The following is a 22,597-nucleotide window of genomic DNA, read 5'->3' as shown; positions in this document are numbered from 1 at the left end:
CTAATGAAACTATAATTACATTTGCTTGTAAGGTTTGAATTGGGTTCTTAACAGGAGCATGTTAAACAGGCAAAAAAAAATTAAATGGCATAAAACATCATGTGACATTCCAATAATGAAAAATGTATCACTTAACAGTGTTTGCATTATTCAGAGTTATACACATACAAGTGTCTGCTCTAATCCCTTGCCAGTATGTTGTCTTGGTAACCAGCTACCTGCACACCTGCTCGGCTTCTGCAAGTGAGGGAAAATGGATGGTTATTGGCCACAAATATATTGAAATGGAATATAAAAATCCAGCAGAATGTTAATATTTAATAAGACTGTGCCTTCAAACTTCAGTGTTCAAGCTAGTCTCTGGCAGCAAGCTTTACACCTGAACAAAAAGAGATTTGACATCATTTGTGTTCTTTCTGTAAAGCAGGGAGAAGTCAAATTCAAATTTGTACCCAAAGATCCAATAACACAATGAAGAGTATCAGCAGTATGTATATGAAAAATGGTGTTATTCTAGTGGGAGTCCAACTGCTTTGGAGTACTTAATAACTGTTGATGAGTTAATCACTTTTCAAAACACTTCCTGTTTGCCACTGAACTGAACTATCAGTTCCATACAGGTATGTGGACCTGAAAACCTGAAATGGGTGGCAGGGGACTGGGGGGAGGAGGGCAGGCAGATAAAATGCTGTTAGGATTGGATCTGAAAATACCTTCTGCTTTGGCTGAACTTCATTGGCAGAGTTTTACCTTAACTTGAAATAATTTCTCCCGCTTGCTTTATAATTACGACCTTCTACTGAACATGAAGAACTTAACACTGGGATTTTAAGAGCTGGTAAAGAAGGCCTAAAGGCTCAAACAGGCATTTTTATTTTTCAACTCCAACTTCATTAGTAACTGCTAGAAAAATGGGATTTTTGACTAACTGTACCTGAAAAATCTAAAGAAAGCAAAAAGGTGAGTAAAATATGTAAAAAAGTTAAGAATAGGTACCAAACCAGTGTGGTGGGTTTTTTTTTGTTGTTGGTTTTTTTTGTTTGTTTGTTTGTTTTTGTTTGTTTTTGGTTGTTGTTGTTGTTTTTGGTGTTTGTTTGTTTGTTTGTTTTTTTGGCATAGAAATGTCTTGTGCACAATTGGAGCCAGAAATAAACCAGAACAAGTATGGGACTGGTGTATGTATGAGGCTATGTGCACACTGATGGTGTCCCACTAAGAAATGTCTTCCCAATGCAGAGTGACATTGTGAGCTTGTACTTGCCTACTGCTGTACTTGTAATCCTTTGCTGACAGCTATCTCTCTATACAGACATAGGTATAGTCAGAGATGACAAAGAAAAAGTTATAATCCTGAAAAGGACAACTACTTGATGTTAACCAGATGCATATTTAGCAGATTGTCTCCTGGGTGGGATAATGCATGTCACTCCAGCACTTATTGTCTAAGCATCCATTTGTATGGTGTTATACATAGTCCTGAATCACAAAATGGGACCATATTGCTTTAGAGGCATTTCTCCTTGTAGTGTAAAAATTGGATGGGTTTTTTGCCATTGTTATTTTTTTTTCAGTTGTATTCTAAAATGTTAAGGATTAGGAAATTAGAAGTTATATGGAGTTAGAAGTCCAGCTTTTTTTAAAAAGGCAGCCTGAACGTGTATTCATGTTAAGGTGCAAGTGCCCTGGTGCTCTTTTAAAAATTCAGAGGTTTGGTTGGTTGGTTGGTTGGTTTTTTAATAATGCAGGGTCTTACATATATTTGTGGTACAGAGTTGAACTGTGTGATCTGGTAAGGTGGAGTTCAGCCTTTTGCAAAAAAAACCACAAAGGGCAGAAAGTCCTTATTCTAAATAACATGTAAAGTATCTTGCATTCAAAAGCTGGTTTTAATCCTTTTGTTTCTGCTTATGTTTCAGTAGCCTTGACAGCCTGCTAGGTTATGCCCACACAGAGGAAGGCTGTTTTGTTGCCCTAATGTATAGATCCCATTGCATAAGACACATGGCAAAAACAAATGAATCACCACAGGAAGAGTTTCAAACTTTAGCTATATTTACTCCTGTGCTTACTCAGAAATTGATCTAAGATGAACTGGGCCTCTATTTAGAATCATGTGTATGGATATGTGTGTAATTTACATACATACAATATAAAAATGGAGTCCTCTAGATTTCTCATTAGCTACTCTTATTGTTAACTATTAGTGAAAGTCTCTAAATTTGATGCTATTGTACTGGCAGTTCTGAAGGCTGGAGGTCATAATAGTTTTATATGAATTATGATTTGCTTTTGTTTTGTAATTCACTGATACTGTAGGAATATATTTTGCCTTGCTTTTGGCATTGGCATGATAAGCTTGGACAACTGAAAGGACAATTGTGATTGTGTTTTACTTTATAGGTTGTGTAACAAGCCCAGAGATTTTGCTAATTCAGATTTACACCTCAGGATGAAAATGGTTTTATTTTCACAGCAACGTGAACTTAATAAATTGACAACATTTTGAAGTATAAATTCAGGTTCTGTAGCTCAGAAGTATGCGAAAGGATTGCACTCTCTGTTAGACTGGTTATTCCCTCTCAGCTGTGTGGGAAGGGTGTGTGCAACACTGAATCTAGTTAAAATTACATGCTCACTTATGCTGCTCCCCTCTGTTCATCCCTGGTGAGACACAGCAGGAGGGTTGTGTCTAGTGCTGTCTCACTCCAAGAGTGAAGTGTGTCCAGCAGTGTCATGGGGAGGATCAAAGGTCTTGGAGCATCTGACATATAAGGAGAGGCCGAGGGCTGGGAGCATTCAGACTGGAGAAGGAAAGCTTGGGGGGATCTTATCCATGTGTGTAATGGCCTGATGGGGGGGTGAGTAAAGATAATGAAGCCAGGCTCTTCTCAGTGTGCCCAGTGACAGGATGGGAGGCAATGGGCACTCACTGAAATAAGGGAAAATCTGTTTGAATGCAGTAAAAATATATCCTTTTTAGGGTGGCTGAGCACTGGACCAGAGTGCCCAGAGGGCTTGTGACATCTCCATAATTGGAGATATTCAAAACCTGATTGGATGCAGCACAGAGCAACCTACTGTAGTTGGCCCTCCTTTGAGTAGGGGGCCAGATGACTTCCAGAGTTCCCTTCCAACATGAATACTTTTGTTAAATTAATCAGAAAGAAATTGCTTATTGTTTATCTGTTCTGTTTACTCTTTCATCCTGACTGATGGTGGACACTGTTAATGTAACTCTGGTGTCCAGGAGTTAGTTATGTTTAAAGACAAGCATATGCATCAAACAAATGCTTTTTTCCAACATGTTGTGTATGGTGCACTTAAACTCTAGGGTTCTTTCATTCCTAAAAGCTGAGTATATGCTTGTTTCATTGAGAGCTTCAGAAATTAGTGTGTCCAGCACACTGAAGTGCTCCACAGGCACATGTCTACGTGCAGAAAGCACAGCACTGTTGCATGGGGTGACTTCAGGCACAGGTGTTTGTCTGCCCTTGGGAAATTCTAGTTTTATCACCAGAGGACATGATGAATTCCCATCCAACAGCACTCTGCCTATTGCTGAGCGAAGTAGGCAAGGCAGGGCTTCAGAGACTGCCAGCCCCACGATGAGCACAAAGGGGTTTTCTCCTACGTTCTGTTGAACTATTTCTGCCTGTATCTGTAATTAAAATATGAAAGCTTTTAGAAATGTTTGTTGCTTGTAAACTGCAGCTGCCAAGAGTCAGAGCAGAAGGTAAATGGTTAAATAAAAGGGGTAATATTTAAGGTCTGTATTTCAGAACCAGCTAATGTTTCATCTTGAGCCTGTAATCAGCAGCAACCGTGAGGGAGAGAGAATATGAACATTATTATTTTAGTATAAAAACCTAGTTCTGAATAAACCCTTTCTTGCAGATGTGTTTCTGGGCACCAACAGAAAATCTCATTGTGAAGACACAATACCATTTTAGTATGCAGGATTGCCATTGAGAGTGCACTGTGGAAAGGAGTGATTTGCTTCAGTAAAGGTAAAGTGCCTTTCAAGCTAAAAAAACCAAAAAACCCCAATCAACAAAACAAAAGCCAAAACAGAAGCTGTAGGTCTAAAATGCTGCTCAGGAAGAAGGCAATTTTTTTTTTCTAAGATGAATGTTAGATGTGCATCTTCAAGAGGAATGTATTTTTTCACAGTGGTGCTCTTTGAAGTTCCTATGTACATGTAGAAATGACTGGCAGCTCCAGGTGGGCATCTTTGGCAAAATTAATTTGCTTCCCATGATTCATTGCATTGTTGGGTATTCCTGTGCAGATTTGCTCAGATTTTAAAGCACATTGTGATTATTTGAGCATTTTGATAGATCTCTTTCTGGACTTGTGAACATATAAAGCTCTAAAAGTATCTTAAGATGCACTTTGTTCCAGAAGAGAACTTCTGAAGTGATGCATCATGGGGGAAAGGGTATGGGTATTATTTCGGCCTCTTACTAGATCTTTAGTCTTCAGCTGTTTTTGAGACATGAGGAGGTACTAGTGATTATTCACAGGTTCTGTATGTGCTGTATAGGGAGAGCTTTACCTTTAAAGCAGTTGTAAACCATGCTGTAACACAGAGCCTTTCTGAAACAGTTAAGTCTAAACTTCATTACTTAAATACGTTTTAATCCATGTGATAATGCTTGTATTAATCAAAATTCCAAAGATGAAATTTGGTGGCTGTGCATGGAAAATTGAGATATGGGAAGGAGTGCAACAGTCTGTATATGCTGTAATTTTGGTCAGTGGTTGCAGAGAGTGATGCTGGTGTGAAGGTCAAGTTCAACAGAACTGCCTCCATACCAATTTCTATTGGAGTAACTGATGTAAAGGAAGTAAGAATTAGCCTTCAACTGTTGTGTGATGTGGGCAGCATATTTCAGCACATATTTATGTTTCTTTCTGTTACAAACATATATGATAACCACCAAATTAGAGCAGTTTTTAATGATGACTGTGTATCAGCTGATTGCTTCACTGGACTGGATATTGGAGTGGCCCATCCCATTAGCTGTGCACCTGTCCTCTGTTCCCTTCTGACTGAATGCTCCTCTGGTGTTGGGATCTGCCACCCCACATCTGATAGCCAAGGGTGAGGCTGATTTGGATGTTATTAATCTCCTAATCTTATGGATGAATTAGATGTGCTGACCTTATATCTTCTCTATTTCCAGTCACTTAAATTTGACATTACTGCCTGAAGAATGTTTATTTTCTTTAAGGAAAAATGCTTTTGAAAAAGATTTTTTGTTAAAAATGAGGTCATGAGTGAAAATAGCACTACTGCTATTTTACTGCTGATTGTACTGATAAGCCTTCTATCTTTTCTTTGGTCATCACGGTGTTAAATTTGCTGGGATTAAAAATGAAATGATCAGTACAATCTGTAAAAAAAAAAAGACAGTTATGAGTTTATGTGAGTCCATGAGCAAAGTCTGAGTGAAATGATGAAGATGGAAACATTTTTGCTGCTGATTCTAGAAGGTCTTTGGTTTGATTTTGAGACCAAGCTAGACTTTGATTTTAATGCTGTGTCTTGTAACCACATGGCACAGGTTAAGCCTTTATGAGTGGGTCTACTTATTTTACTGTAGTTATGTTCTTCTCTGCACTGCTTTGCACTGGAAAATGGTTGATATAAATCACTGGTCATGCAGTGGAAGCAAAAATGGCACTTCCAAATGAAATTTAAATGTTTCAAAAAGGCCATAATTTGTGGAAGCTCAGCACCTTTACATCACACGGATATACTCAGTTATAAAAGTTAGTTATATTGATTCTCAATTAGTATTTTTATGGGATATGCGGTATGTATTAGCAATACTTGAGAAAGCATGAAACAATCTCCCCCCCTTTCAGATTAGCATATAGTTAAAATCTAATTAAGGCAGTTCCCATTATACGGGGTTATAATTTACAATTTAAAACAATTGCCTGGTAAAACAACTAAATATGCATTAAAAGAAACAAAAAAACCTTAGCAATTCATGACCTTTTAAAACTGGTGTAATCAATCCAGAGTTGTTCTCCACTTTAATGAATCCTGACACCTCAAGTTTAAATGCCAAATGGTGTTCCTTTCCTCTCCTGTGGGTCTGAGGACATTTGTTGTAGAAGTTAAGCAGATTGACAGCTGGTTGTGTTTGATGGCTAGAGCTCTTGACTATCCTGTTTTTACTTTCCTTCATAAGAAGCTGCTAACAGAAATTCACTTGGCTGCAGGGTAGAGTTAATTTGTCACAGGTATTGGGCTGGTGTAACAGCAGTGGAAGGCAGCAGAATAGGGAGAGATTTTTATATGTGGGCTCTTTTTGACTTGATGATGTCAAACATTTTCCAATAAAGAGGTTTTGCCTTAATGCAGTGAAATTTTAAGCAATTGTGCTGTGTTTGAAAAAGCATGTTCACAGCTAAATATTTGAAAAAAGAGGAAATTTGAGATTTTTCCCTTATATGTCTGTATTTGCATAGTCAAATATTTCAATGCTATTGAAAATACTTTTGCTTGTGAAACAGTTTCTCATAATATATACTATTAATAAAGTAATATTCTGAGAGGAAATAGAAAACTTGGGGTTTTGGTTGTATCCCAGACAGAAAATCACATTTTCTTTTTCAGGATGTAGATTATCCAGGTTTCATCCTCAAGGTGCTCTTTCCTCAATTTGAGTAGTCTAATACTATGGTCAGAATGTCCTTGTGAATATTTGTAGTTGGCACGGCACCTTTGGGGATCTCAGAATAAGGATGCAGCAAAAGGACAAATGAACAGTAAATATTACTTCAGAATGGCATAAGACAAAGTAAAGTTGGATACTGGCTTGCACTTATATAGAATTCCAATTCACTATACACCTCAATTAGAAAAGCAAATCTTTCTTTTCAAGAAGTATCTCAAAGAGCAAGATGTTTAGAAAGTAATTCTAGCACCAGGATAACCTTTACAAGTTTTGGTAGCACATGAACTATTCCCCTAAGTTTGCTTTTATTTTTTGCTTCTTATAATCCATGCTCTTGATGATTCTGTAAGATGGAACCAGCAGCTGACATGCCTTCCCACAGCTTGATATAAATCTCCTCTGGTACAAAATGAGTTGAGCTGCAGTGAACTTAAATGCTAATGCTGAAGACAGCAGGCAACCTGCTGTTTGATATCACAAAGTTTTAACTGTGGCTTACTCCCACATCTTCCTTGTTCCAGTATGAGCTAAACTGGCACCTTACCATGGCTGATGGCAAAAAGCTGTTCTTATTTGCAAACAAAGTAATTGTATGATCAAAAGACTCACTAATAACAAGCATTGCACAGTGCAGGCTTCAGTCATGTAATGAATAATCCCAGTCCTCCTTTAAGATAAAAAATTATCAAATAGTTTTGACTTTATGGGTATGACATTCCATCTTTAGAAGAAATAGTATTTTTCCTAGCCTCATAATCTGTATACTGATAAAATGTATTAGATCTATAATACTGCATATTTTATTACATAATTATTTTGTGCAATGCATACTATTCTTTTCATTTATTACTTGTACTTTTAAAATAATGGCCTTTCAATGATAAGGTATCACAGCTTTATTCCTTTCTTCACTATATGAACTTCCATGTAACAAACTGAATGTACTTAGTAACAAGGAGTCCTTCATTTAAGCCTTTCAGAGGTTTACATCTAATCGGGAGAAGAAAATTTTGATGTCTACCTTTCTGCTACAAATCTGATCCTGCTGAATAGTTCTGCTTCTCAAACTTTGCAGGAAGTAGATGATCGGCTATGTGTGGAAGGATACATGAGAAATGTTTCTTAGTTGGGGCAGGAGTAGTTCATCCATAGTGGGCTGCCTTGTGTCCCTTCCCCCTGTGGAATGGGGGCATGTAATCCAGACCTGTCCCCACAGTATCTGAAAGAAAATGCTGAAATCAGGCACTGCATCTGGTGAACATCAGACCTTATAATGGGGAAGATGAAGGGCTAAAGGAACATGAAGCTCTGCCTCGTAGCCAGTGGGGTGTTTTGCCGTTCTTCGTTTGAAGCTGTCATTTCTTGGTTTACTGCACAAAGCAGATACAGTCAGACACTAAAAAAATATTGCCTGCTTGCTTGTCATCAGTCTGTATTACTCTGTCTTCTTCATCATTTGAGATACTAATTCTTCTGCAAGACTGAAGTAATTAGGTCTTAAGTCTTCCATCACCTCTTCCCCACAGCAGATTTTTCATCCACTCTTTCTAAATCCCATTGTTTAGAGCCTATAAATTTATGGGACATTATGTGTTGGGCAGAGCCCATCATGTGATGATCATATGCTTGAAAGTAACATGCTCAAATCTGACTCTGAGCAGGGTGAAGAAGGTCCATCTCTCACCAGAAGGAGGTTCTTTAAATGCATTGGGAATTCTGTGGTGTGCTTCTTAGTCCATTTAGAAGAGTTACTTATAACCCTGTGCTAAACTAGTTGCAAGGATGATTTATTTATATTTCTGTTATTCATCTGATAATTTTGTATTGAAATTAAATCCTTGGTTTACATCGGGAGATTGAGAAATGGAAATTTTTGAAAGTATAATGAGAATATCTTAGTCTGTTCTTTTCTTCCTACTTTTTTTTTGGATTTTACATTAGTGAGCTGTATTGACTGCTAATTTTTTTCTATGATTTTGATTATTGTTCAGGTTGTAGTTCTCTGAAGGTGGTCCTACATCCTGTATAGCTGTAATTTTAGCTAAGGTTTTCTGACATGTTGGTATTTGTTTTCTAGCAGAAGTCTTACCTTGGGAAAAGAAGCTTCTCCACTTGGTTCTGATTTTAATCACAGAATCACAGAGTAAACTGAGTTGGAAGGGTCTCCTACTACTTTAGAATCATCTGCTACAATTCCTGGCCCAGCACAGGACCCTCTCCAAGAGCTATGTTGTGTGGCCAAGAGTAGCTGCTATTCTGAAATATTACAGAAAGGGTAAGAGAGTTTCTCTGTCAAAATCTCAGTAAAGCATCTTGTTCTGTGATAGATAATTTCTTGCAAATAAGAAGGAAAAGTGTCTCCTTTTATGTTGTGTATATTAGTGTATTGCTATAATTTTTTAAAACCGATATGAATTTTATGGTTGAAATTTTAAATGTTTAATTGTGCTATACATATAGACAGTGTCATGGAGTATTGGCATGATACTTTAAACAAATTATGGTAGTTAATCTGGTTTAATAAATTGATATGAGCAAATTGGTTTGTTTGGACTTTGTGGACCTGCGTTCAGCATGTGGGATAAGGCGGTGTAGCTTCACGTTTTGTTGTTGCAAGCACTGGAAACAGTTTCAAGAAACTGCAGTGAGGATGTGATGAGCAACAAAAAATTTCAAGAAAAATATCTGTGCATTTTCTAATTGCAGATGTAAGGGTTTTGCTAATCGGTCTGCACAGATTACTAGATTGGGTGGTTGGAATGGAACTATTGTCTATTTTCATTTGCTCTTTGATGTTATCTGCAAAATGGGAGCTACAGCTAATTTTTTAATTGTTAATAAATAATATTTGTGTTCTTTCTCTGGCAATATTCCGTATCAGTTGTTAATGTGCCAATTTAGCTATTTTAAAATAGTTTTCCTTATGTTGGAAATGATGGATATGTGATGCATTTGAATATTCAAACAGTGGTATTTTCCTTCTATTTATAACCTTTCTTTGGTCATTGGATCCTTGTTCTGAATATATTTATTTATTTTTGAGATGTTTGTAAAGAACACCTACAGAGATTGTTAACATTTGTCAGCTCTTGGAATGACAGCTCCAGTCACTATAGAAGACAAGTAATTTTCCTCTTCAAGAAAAGGCTAATTTCCACCTACAGTAACATGTTTTGAGAAACATAATGCACTAAGAAAATGTACCAATTACTTGGCTGAAAATTGCTTCCCTTCTGCAAGATAGACAATCATAACATTTTTGGACTTTTTTTTTTACTAGTTTAATAACATAACTCCCTCTTCTACAAAGTTGGAAACAGGAAGTTTTAGAGCAGACTAGTATTCTATCAGGTATTGGAGCAGCATTGCACTGTGGCGTGGCATTTCTGAATGGTGTCCAGGCTCTGTAGCTGGAAAGCAAATAGGATCTGATTTATTAAGAGAATGATTAAGTATATATATATGCTCCCATGTGTGTTACTTACACAGCTGAAGGGTGATTCTTACACTGTTGTTCAGGATGGGAAGTTCTTTTTTAGATGTGGTTTCTTAACTGGCTTTCTGAAGCACGTTACTGATTTTTACCTGCAAGTAATGTGGAGGTTGTAGGTGGAAATTTTCCAATTTGCATGTGCATGAATGAGTGTATGTTTTGATATAATTATTGGCATATACTAAGCCAAAAGAGTGAGGAAAATGGCAATTATATTAATGAAGTTGCTTAATTGTATATAATGAAATTTTTAATTTATTGCAACCTATTGAAGCTATCACTGACCTAATAAAGATTATACCCTTTTACTTTTATTGTTTCCTGCTTAAATCAGCAGGCGTATATTAAAGCAAACTGCTTAATTGTTGAGAAATTAGATTATTTGGGATGTAGAAGAAAAACAAAAAGATAGTAATATATAAATTGACTCTATTTAATAAGCAGTTAGACAAAACTATCTTTTTTAAGATGTTTTGTGCCACAGGCTTATGACATTAGCAAATGAGTCATATCACGTCACTTTACTTGAAAAGATTTCTAATATTTCAGCTGGAAGCCATCTGCAGTTATGTCTTCTGAAAACAAAGAACTCCGTTGCTTTCATTCCCAGCCTCATGAGACTCCAATGGGGCCGAAAGATATGCAGTAAATGGCCTTTAAGGGCAAGAAGGAATAAAGGAGAGAAAAGGCTTAATTACAGCTCATTCTGAAGATATGTTCTTAAACTGTGACAGTGGATTTCTGAAAGGTAAACAGGATAGTTGGCGTTGCGCCCAGCCCCTTTCTGTTCGGTGCTCTGTCCCACCACTGTGCTTCCCTGGTGCTCAGACCCACCTGTGAAAAAATTTCTCCTATGCCCTGCTGCCATCACTTTTTTAGCCTTTTCTCTCCACCTCCTTGAGACCTTGCTCCGTTAGCAGCACAGGTGTTAGCTGCTGCTGCCCTCTGCGGCGGAATTGGCCAAAGGAATTGCAGAGGTGGAAACAGATCAGAAAAGTTTGGGATGAAGTTCAAGTCCTGTGCAGAGTTGCCAGAACAACAGGTTTCTGGTAGGATATAACACAGGCAATTAGGAAAAAGTCATGCTAGCGTAAAGGCTGGAACATCTGTTCAATGGTTTAGAAAGTTTAATGTTCGACTTCACTAATGGCACTAAAACTTGATATCATTAATGCGAATGATAGTGACTCACTCCAATGTCTGATGAGTTTTGAGAGGGATGATTCCAGCTGGAGCTGTGCAACTGTTGCATTTGAAGTCATAGCACTTTGATGGAGAATTCCAGCAGGACAAAACCTATTTTGAGGTGTGTTGTTATGCATGTTTTTGGCATCTGACTAATCCAGTTCTATTTTTTGTTACTGGCTCTGGTTATTGCCTGTATTGGTATGTGTACTAATGCTTAACTCTATCGTAAGAACTGAAACATCTCAAATGTTAAAGTTTTATTTAAATCCTCTTGTACTTGGCTTGTACATGGGGAAATACATAGCCTAAGTAAAGACTTTTATGTAAGGAGGATTGTCGTATTAAATGTACGCATGGAAATCCAATTAACTGCTCAACAATTTGAATATTTTTTTTCCAGAAACACTCTGCTTTTTTGATTTGTGGGGTTTTTTCCTACTCTGAGCGATTTTCATCATCCCTCTCTTACTTTTAAGCTAGTTGTATCTTTGTAAAGTAATAAAAGCTTATTTCTTTTGTAACTTGGTTTGTATACTCATGGCTGTCACATTAATCTGATGTTAGTATTAGATTTTAATAACAGGCTCAATGTAGTAAGAAAAAAGAGCCTTGCTGATATTATAGTGTATTTCATATAATTTAATTTTTTCTTTCTAATGTTTATACTTTTGGTACATTGTGAGTTACATTGGACTTTGCCAAACATCTTTTATAAAAAAACCAAACAAACCCCCAAATACAGGAGTTACATTGAAGCAATATTAAGACAGTGACAAAAGGAAAAACCTGAAAGGGTAGAAATCTGCAAAATGCTTATCTTTTACCTGGTTTTGAGATTCAGAGAAAGGAAGAGAATATTAACAGTGCACTAATGTTTCTTATTAGCAATTGCATTTTCGATTAACAGTTTCAATGATGTTTTGTGTATTTCGTGGAGTTAACATAACATAGCATTGGATAATTGATTGTGGGGGCGTGGGTGTTAGAATCCCCTTGGAAGATTTCTATGGTGCATGTTTGTATAATTAATTACTGCAGGTGAGCTAGAGGCAATCCAATGGCTTTCCACATCTTGATAAACAAATTAATCAGTTCAGGTTGCTTTCCACCTATGGGACTAAGTCTTGGCCAGTCTTGTGGTTGACATGACAGGTACATCTTGTTGGGTGAGCAATCATGGAAAAGAATATGGCTGAGATAGTGCTACATCAAACAAACAAGAAATTCTCATATGCGCTGCTCTTGCAGGCAAGAAAATATTGCCTATTAGTAATTCCTTAAAGTTATTGCCATTGTCTCATTTGTTATCCATCATATAATCTCTCGTGGCTTTTTTAAAGTTACAATATTATAGTTTTAATGAGAAAAATGGGGAACTCTTTATCCCTTCCCAAAGAACTGTTAACAGCAATGTCTTTATATGTAAACTTGATTTAATATCTATTATTTAATATATTGGGTAAGGGAAAAACGGTAAGAAATTTGGTTTTCTGTAGAATCTGTGGCAGTGTGTTAATTTAATCGGTTATACTTTATATATTTTTGTACTCGTCTGGTTCTCTGTACCCTTCCCCCTGATGGTTCCTTTGTTTAACTCACATGACTCCTGTCTGCACCTGCACCTGTTATGTGGCACACGGTTAGCTGTCTGTTATTTTTCCCCGCCTTTGTGAAACCCTTCCCACCCTCTCCTGATTAGTCCAAGTTATGTCCTCCTACCCCCGGGTCCCCCAGCAGCTGACCCTGGTTGGCTGGCAGCGGGTGACCACTCCCTTTGCCCCCCCCCCGACTCGCCCCTGACAAAAACCCACTGCACCCTCCTCCCCCCAAACAATCCCGGGCTGGGGAGGTGTTTGTAATAAACCCTCTGTTCGTCTGGAATTTGTTTCCTCCTTTCGTTCCACTGCCTGTCGAATCTCCATCGCTCACACGGGCCCCTGATAAGACAAGAACCCACAGGAGTCAGCCCTGCCTGCGCTGCGTGCAGGCTGACCCTTGCCGACGTCTGTCGCGGTACCTGGGCTAGCTGGTGACAGAGCCCATCGGCTCTCAGTGAGCATTTCGACAGAATCCCCTCTGCTCACCAGTTCACAAATCTTCTAAACCCCGCCAGTACTGGATGTTCAAATTTAATATGGCTCCTGAAGATTTTTGTTTTAACTCTGCTGCTTATACTTGCATTCCAAAATTCCACTGAAGCCAATTTTTTCAGTACAGCACCTCTGGAAATTGAGATAAACATCTAAAGATGTTAGATAAACTTAGGCCATGTGCAGAGTAATGGGCTTGTGATACCCTGAGACTGGATACTGCAATTAGTGCAGAGGCTTTTTTCCTACTCACCAGGCTGGACCTTGATCTAGTACAGGTTTACAAAAGAATGAGCTTGGACATGCACTGAAGATACCCAACAGCCTACGGGAGGGAACAATGACCTTTGCTATGAATTTCCAATTATTTAGTTCATTACTAAGAACATGAGATCTGAATATCTGTGTGTACACATCCATATGTGTACACTGTCTGGTTAGTGTGGGGTTTATGGATGCTTGTAAAGTGTATATGTGCTTGTTCTTTTAAAAAGGGGTTTTTGTGACATCTCTTGCTGCTTACAGGCTTTTGTCACTGTTCGTATAGACATTGGTTTCTGGCCTTGGGAAATTTGCTGTAATTATTTAGGGAATCTAGTGCGTGAAGTAGTGTAGAGAAAAAAACCCACTAAGTTGTAACTAACTACAGTCTCAATAAGCTCTACATGTTTCTAAAAGTCAATAGAAGAGAAAAATTCTAGGGCCGTGTTGCCTTTTTTTTCCCTTTTCTTTTTTAACAGAATTAACATTATTTGAGCAGGATTTCTTGGGATCTGTCTTTTTGGAAGTGTCAAGATTTAAAAAAAAACAAAAGAACAAGACCAAATTTTTTTTTCCTTTTTTTTTTTCTGACAACAAGAACAGAAGACTCATCACATAGTTTTTCTAACATACTTATATAAGAATTAAAATCTAAATATAATTGAATATATTCTTGAGAGAAATTTACTTTTGAATAATGTTTTCAATTATGGAGGTCTCAACTCTCTTTGCAAAGTGACTACTGCTGATCTGTTCCAATTTCAGTGAAAAATATTTCTAGCTGCTTATGTTTGAGAGAGTGCACCACATGTAGTTTCTGCCTGGGAGCCTGAAAAGAAAAGTGGAGTTCTTGTATGTCAGCGGGGAAGGACAGGGTGAAAGTGTCACAGATAGGATTTGTGTATCTCCTTTTTTGGAGATGAAAAACTGCTTTGGTTTATCAGAGGCAGGTCCTGCTCAGGTGGGGAGACATTGCTGTTACAGCCAAGATTTACATTTGCATTTTCCAGCTGGTCTTTTTGTTTCTGGGGTTCTTACAATTAAAATTTAATTTGGTAGGTAAGCCAGAATGATGCTGGTTAGGATGTTTGGAGTTAGTGGTTGTTGGGATAGGAATGTGGCTTTTATATTTTCTGGGAACTTGATATTACAGTCAATGTAGTGTTCTAAAAAACAGCATAATGATGTTGAAATATGTATCTTTGGTTAACATCAGGACATATTAATATCCCTCATGATTGCTGGACTAATGTGGGAGGGAAGAGAAAAAAGCAGCGGTCTGCTGCCCATCCTAAATTTCTAAAAGCCATGTAAGATATGTAAGAAATAAAGACTAAGAACTGTCAAAGTTACATGCTATAAAAAAAAATCTGCTGAAGTGATTCAGAGGCTTGAATATTTATATTGCCTTATTAACAGGAGTGACATTGATTTGTCTAGGTTGTACATGCTCTGAGGTCCAGACTGCTGCGTAATTTGAGTGTGGAAATCTATGGGTAATCATTATAGGTAGAAAAGGGAATTAACTGTGATCTTCTCACGTAGCTGGCATGATTACTGTCAATGAGTAGGTGTAGAAAGAGGAAGAAAGAGATTACTGTTGTATTGGCTGACCCTGATGAATGTCATCACATTTAAGGAAATGGGTAAAATATTTCTGTTCAAGAAAACACTGACAGAATTTTCAGTGAAGATGGTGAGTTTTCAGAAAGATGAAAAAAGTAAGAGAATGGAAGAGAAATGCAGACAATTTGCCTAATTTAAGTTCAAGTAAAGTGCTGGAGCTTACAATCTTTGACAAAATTGAATAAAACCGACCCATACAAGGCATCTTGACTGAGGGTAACTCTTTTCAAACCAGTCTAATTTAATTTTATAAAAGTGGTGGGCCTTTTAGAGTCAGAGAGGCTGTACATGAGATGCAACTTGCCCTTAACACCTGGACTTCTTTTTTTTTTTTTTTGCATGCTGCACCCTTAAGCAAAAAAAGAAATACATGGTAGATGAAACAATTGCAAACTGAATCAACCAGTAGTTAGGAATCTGTGCAGACTAATTGTGTGAAGCATCTGCTATTAAACAGGGAACTGAATGTGTTTCTGGAGGGCTTAGTTTGGGTCTGCTCAGCATACTTCTTTATTTTGCAGGTGGCTATGAGGAGGAAACAGCAAGAAGTTTGGAGGACAGGATTAGGATAAACATGCTGGAGAAACAGTCTACAAAAATGTTGGAGAAATTTACTAAGGACTTTTGCAGTCTGCTACCCTTTGGAATAATTATCTGCATAATCACAAGATGAAGGAACTCTTGCTTAGAAAATACTGAAGAAAAGCTTATGGCAACTGTATTGGATACTACATTAAATATGAAACCACACTGTTCTGCTGTTTAAAAATAATTTATAAATAGCATTACATTATGTCATGTATAATAGAATATTGGCAGAACTTACATATCATGTTTGGGGCACTGAATTTAAAGAAAAATGGGATAAACAGCAGAATCAAAAAGGTAAGAAAAGTAGAGGAGGAAAGAGCACTTACAAGGCCTACTGAGAGCAGGAGAAGAGGCAAGTTAATTTGCATTGAGAGATATTCAGGCTAGATGTTAGAAAATTACTTTTTTGAAAGTGAGGGAGGGAGGTAACCTCATTTAATGCCTGGGGAATGTTGCAGAGATCTCTGCTGCTGGAAGCCTCTTAGCGAAGCTATGTGGATTTCTCTAGCAGAAGTGATTGGTTTTACCAGATATTACATGACCTGTTGAGACCTTCTTAATGTATTGTCTTGCTTTCTGGAAAGTTTTATTTGAAGAAAAAAAACCCCAAGCAACCCAGAGCAAAAAAATCCGTCTACGATTCAACCAAAATTTTTATAGAGCAGTATTCCTCAGTAATATGTAGTGTGGCCTTTTAATATGAGATTGCTTCTGGGATTTCTTACTCATCTGTTTACCAATTACTATCATTATTCTGATCATTTTTCCTAGTGGAAAGCAGAACAAAAACCTACCCTACATCATGAGTTTTCTTACGGGAATTGTCAAAAGTATCATTCATTTGGGAAATCTAAATGCTGAGTGCTTTCCTCGGACTTCTCTGGAGTGTGTCATACAGTGTTTTACTCTAGTCTTTCAGAAAACAATGCAACATTAAAGAAGTGCTTCAGGTGTCAGCTTTTCCATTATCTCTATTGTTAACTGCATATTCTGTTTATAGAGACTTGCTGTAACATAGCACAGTCCAAATAGTTATTATTCAGAAAGCAGCATTCTAGCTCATTTACATGACAGGAAACATTTAAAAAAATCTTTTATGTTGGTTTACTGTCAAAGCAACAAAGCATATCACTAGTAATTTTATTGCTGTTATCTAGCTAAATATTACAGACTTTATTTATTTGTTTATTTATTTATTTAAACTAGCTGCATAATGTTGGGATGTGTACCACTATGCCTCAAAAATATTTTTGAGTATTTTTTGTATTCACATTCTTCCTTTGTCTGCCATTTTCAAATGAATGTGTATTAGGTGATTAGTTTCAGTGACAGATTCAAAAATTTCAGATGGCACACAGAGTGACAAACATTTTCTGAAAAATGCATCCTTTCCCCTAATATGTTGTCTGTCTAGCTTAGGAAATGAGGCATATACCATTACTCCATCTCTATCTGTGCTCTAATAGCTAATGAATCTTTTTGCCAGTTTAAAGCAAGATCTTAAAAATTTTCAGGTTTTAGAGGTTGCATGAAAACTGGTGTTGGCATGGAGTAGAAACTCATGTTTATGCCCCCATTGTGAAGAAGGAAGGGAGACTTCTGCTCTTATGACCTTTATTTTCAGTATGTGTTGTTAGAACCAGCTCAATGCATCTCTGGGAGAAAAGGAAACAAGAGTCCTGTGTTGAGGAGTCTAGGATTAAACTTGAGTATATGGTGCTACATGCAGGAGTGTTTTAGGCAAGAATAGAGCAGATGCATATCAACTGTCTTAGTCTGAAACAAGAAATCCATACAGACCTGATGTGGCTCTGGGCATGTTGGGCAGATATGGGCTGTTACAGTGACAGATGTCGGGAATATGAAGGAAAACTGGGGTTTGTGAGGGACATGGGTCAGGCTAATTAGTTTAGCTGCTCAAAGAACAGTTGGTTTAAGGTCCTTGTTCTTCTGTTCCTGAAACTGTTCCTGCTGTTGACTGAAATCCAGTCACAGATGACCAGACATGGACTGCAAATGAATCTGAAAAGAATATTCATAATATTCTGACTACTCTTTGGTTGAAATGAAGATATTTCTATATTACAGTACAGAAAAATCTGTGCCCTGCATTCCATTTCCCTTCTGAAATTGTTCCAGGCCACGAAAGCACTTCTGTGGTTACATTTAACTTTTTTTTTTGTATAATCCTTTCCTTTAAGAAATATTAGTCATCAGTTGCTCTTCCATAGCAAGCATTAGAGAGCACCTGGGGGGCAGAAGGGCAGGGGAAAGGTTAAGACAAACGTTCACAATCACTTCACTCATAGAAAATTTCAGCCTTACAAATCCACAGACAAAATTAAAACAAGAAATGAGGCATAACACATTACTATCTGTATCCAACACATGGTATTATTAGGCAGATTGCTTATCTGATCTCACTGGCCAGCTGTCATGGGATGAGTGGAAGCTTCAGACTGGCCCTGCTTTAGCCTCAGAACTTGACCACACTTTAAAATGAAGGAATCACTCTGCAACTTCTAATGATAGCAAACCAGATCCATTTATAAAAGTGATTATTAAACAGACAAGAGATAACAGATGAAAGATCTTAATCAGAATTACTTACTACACAGTGTAAAGTTAAAGCACTCCAGGTAGATTACAATACAACATAAAACAGTACACAATATCAAGGTTCCTACATTAAAGTTAGTAAAAGAAATAGTATTGATTAGGAGTTGAATGTACTTTACCACCAGAGTGATGATAATGTACATAGAGTTAGTTCTTCACCTAACCTCTTGGGAGTAACAGAGAAGCAGGCATCCCTGCTCAAGGGAGAAACTGCACACGTTTCTAGGAAAATGTTTGGAAGATTCCTGCTTTGTGAAAGTTTGGTGTAGCTTTTATAGTTTGCAAAGTCTGATGTTACCCCATTCAATCTAACTGTGCTCGACCTGTGAGCCAGTTGCTCACCTACCACATGACATGGTTATCCAGCTGTGAACTGGACATCTTGACCAGAAGGATACTGTGAGAGACAGTATCAAATCTTTGCTGAAGTCCACAGGAATTACATTTGCTGGCTTTCCTAGATCAGCTAGGTGGGTTAACCTTCTCATAAAAGGAAATCAGGTTCGATAGGTGAGACTTTCCCTTCATGAAACCGTTCTGGCTGTGACCGATGTCTGGAGATGTTAATTGCTACAGCCAGGATTATGGATTCTTACATGGTCTGCAACCCAGCTGAATCTTAAGTGTTTGTTATAGCTGGGTGTAGAGGTGTTTTGGGCCAGGATTAAGCAAAAGCATATCAAATGGCTTAACAGAAAAAATCTAATAGTTTTGAAGTTCATATTTTTGTTTCTTCTAATTAAACGAGTTGACTTTTTTTTTTTGCCTTTAAGAACAAAAGACAAGGAGTAAGACAGAATGCAACTGTTACAAATTCCTGAAAGATGTAGCTCATCTAGAAAGTGTTATACCTTCTGAATAATACAAGAAAATGATTAAGTCTTTTGTTTGAGAAAGGTCTGAAATTCTAGAGGGCTGGAGATGTGATCTTCATTCCTCAGGAATATCTCCATTCTATCTTCCACTTACAGTGAATTACTTGCCATGTGCTGTGACTCACTTTCAGGTGTTCTCAAGGTGGATTATGTTACTGTTGCTCTTCATAGTGCAAACTGTCATAAATGCATGTCTCCTGCAAAATGCATAATTCATACTTATGATCTCATGATTTACATAAAATGAAGTCAAGGACCCAAGTCATTTATCTTGAAGATATCTGCTCTCTAAATAAATACTGGACTGTGAATAAGATTATTAGCTACCCAGGTGATGGGTATCCATGAATCCTTGAAAACCTTGACTCTTTGATGACAGAAACTTACATTATTTCCTTTTCACAATGCTGATCTATATGTTGGCAACAATAAAAGATATCGCTTTCACTGGCATAATAACAAATAATATAGTTCATCAGTAGTTTGCATATTGAAGGTAATTCACAGTAAGACTTTGGGTTGTTCAGAAATCTCATAGCACTCTTTCTGTTCAACTTCCCAAATCACGGCTTTGAAATTTTCACAACAAAATTGAAATCAGTGAGCCTCATCTTATATTCTACCACAGATCATGCTGAGGTTAATTAAATTGTATAACCACAAAAGCCAAACACTGGATAAACATTATTGTTTCTATGCTGGGAGGATATGACCTCTGTTTCTCTTCTTATCAAAATATCCATGAAATCTATTTCCTGTGGCCATCATTCAGAACTGCAGAGACCAGGACACCTCAAAGAATATGAGAAAGCAGTAATCGAGTCATATCGGAATTCTGATTCATTGAACTCTACCAGCCTGAAAAGACAGTATGATATAATGAGGATTTTTATTGTTTCTCTGTGTTACAGTGTGAACCACTAAGCCTCAGTCGGATAGTTTCTCTTGTGCTTCTTTTATATTTTCTTCACTTCTAGAAGAAATTGTTTCTACAAAGAGCTTGTACTGAGTCTCTGCTGTGAATTTGTTCCTGGAGAAGCCTTTCTTTCTCTGTTGAGTATTGAAGAGCCACAGGATACTAGCTGCTTATGTAGCACCTTAACTTCAGTGGTATGAATACCACCCCCTCTGGAAACGGGAAAAACTTTAAAAAACTTTACAAAAGTTACAAAAACTTTGTTTTTCGAGATGAATTTGTTAGAATTTTTTTGCATTTGGTGTATGTGTGCACCTGGGCTATTTTTGTTAATATGCTTATATTTTGAAGTAGTATCTGTGCAGTATCAGTACAGTCCTATTATATTGTCAAAGTGATATTAGGAGTAGAAGTATTGTTAATTATTTCCTGTGATATTGTACTGTTGAGTACTTGTTAACACATGTAGCTAAATGAGGTTTATTGCAGATGGGTTATTGCAGGCAGGAATTAACACAAAAAGTGTTTGTAAAAGAGAGGTTCTGGGCACGTTGGCAAAGTTACTGCTTAGATTTAGTTGCTCCAACATACCTTTAATAACAGCTGGGGTATTTTGAAATCCCAGTCAAAACCTGTTGAAAAAAACCATGAATGATCCTTTAAGGATTATTTTTAGTGCTTTACCTATCTGATAACCCAGTATTAAACTGGAATAACCTTTCAGAAACTTGTTTATCTCTGATTAAATAACAGGAAAGCTGTTATATGGAAAGGAAACCTGAAGTCAGCAGCTAAATTAATCATTGGAAAGCTCATTCTTGGCTTTATCGATATCCTGTACTCAGGGAATTTATTATGTGAGCAGTAGCAATTTCCTATGTGGGCCCTGAGGAACCATGATTGTTGAGGAAGCCTCAGCTTTGTTTCCAGCTGTATGAAAAATCAGGCATTCTGGACAGACAACAAGAAGCCCAAAATGAAATTATATAGATCCCATGTCGCGGTGTGTGACTCTCTTCAGTCCCAGGGCACACAGCGGCCAGGGGTGCGACACCTTCCCCCTGGGGAGCTCTCACCTCCCCACCCAGGGACTCCGATGGTCTCGGCAGTGTCTATTTCGGAAGCAGAGATGGAGTGGAGGCGAGACGGGTCTTGGGGTGAACTGAAGAGGTTTATTAAGGAGATGAGCAACTAAAAAGCGAAACCCCAAGAAGCCCCGAGCAGGGCTCGGGCAGTGGGTTTTATACAACAAGCTTAGGGGAAGGGTAAAGGGAGCAGTAAATTTAAAGCAACCAATTAGGGTCTGTATCTAGGGTGTTGCATCCGTGGGTAAAACTAACAGAAACCAATCCAGGATGTGTGGGATGGGTTTACGTAAGGCAGGAAAGATAATAGACAGATAACTGAAAGTCACATAACATAACAGGTGCACGCATAAATTAAAGCAACTGAAGGAGACAAAGGAATACTAATGAGGGGGGTAGGGGTACATAGAGCTGAATTAAGGGCACATAAAGAAGGAAAATGGGGTACACAAAACTGAGTTATTACAACAAATATGAAATCATAATAAACTAAAAATAATGCACCGCCACAATCCCATAGGGAATTAGTCCCATGATAGTCATGTAAAGTTTTAGGATAAATCTGCTCTGTCAGTGGTGAAATACAGCTAAACCCAAAAGAATAGATCATGCAGCAAATTCATACTATAGTCATGAGCACAACCCTATCTTACAGCATCCAGCCTGGAGCACAACTTGAATAGATCATGCTGTCTCGCTTTGACTAAACTCATAGCAAGCCTGAAGGCTATTTGTGTGAAGATCTAAGTGCACTTCAGCATTGTCTGTTTTTACTACATTTCAAGCTATTGGCCTGACCTTTAATCCTCAGTTGGTCTGTCATTCAGCATTTGAAATACCTGAATACTTGGTTCAGATTCATCTGGGGTGATAACTTTGATCCTAGATCAAAGATACAAGCACAAAACTGTTTTCATCAAAATGTTGTGGTGTATTTCAGAGATATGTTAGTAGAGTTTTCCAACTTGCCTGATTTTGTCAGATTGTAGAAGAAAAGTCTTGAAAGTTAATGCTTCTTCCCCAGACTGCTGTTTACCAGTGCTGAAAATTGTTCAAATGCAACTTTCTTTGAATATATCCTAGGGGATGGAGCAGGGAAAAGGCTATCTTACTTAATGTCTAATTAAAGTCTTGTAGTTTTTTAAAGCTCTGCCTTTTGCT

The 22,597-nt window shown here is 37.6% G+C and overlaps 1 long non-coding RNA gene across 1 annotated transcript; it reads left to right on the top strand.

Annotated features, from left to right (window-relative positions):
- The first annotated feature begins 2,687 nt into the window (after positions 1–2,687).
- On the top strand, positions 2,688–16,886 carry LOC134549343 (uncharacterized). Its single transcript, XR_010080066.1, has 3 exons — positions 2,688–4,007; positions 8,773–8,967; positions 15,872–16,886. It is a non-coding gene; the product is annotated as an uncharacterized LOC134549343 (long non-coding RNA).
- Positions 16,887–22,597: the final 5,711 nt, after the last annotated feature.

This window comes from Prinia subflava, chromosome 4 (genome assembly GCF_021018805.1).
Source record: "Prinia subflava isolate CZ2003 ecotype Zambia chromosome 4, Cam_Psub_1.2, whole genome shotgun sequence".
NCBI lineage: Eukaryota > Metazoa > Chordata > Aves > Passeriformes > Cisticolidae > Prinia > Prinia subflava.
Note: the sequence above shows the minus strand (reverse complement) of the source record. Positions and strands in the feature narration are given on the sequence as shown.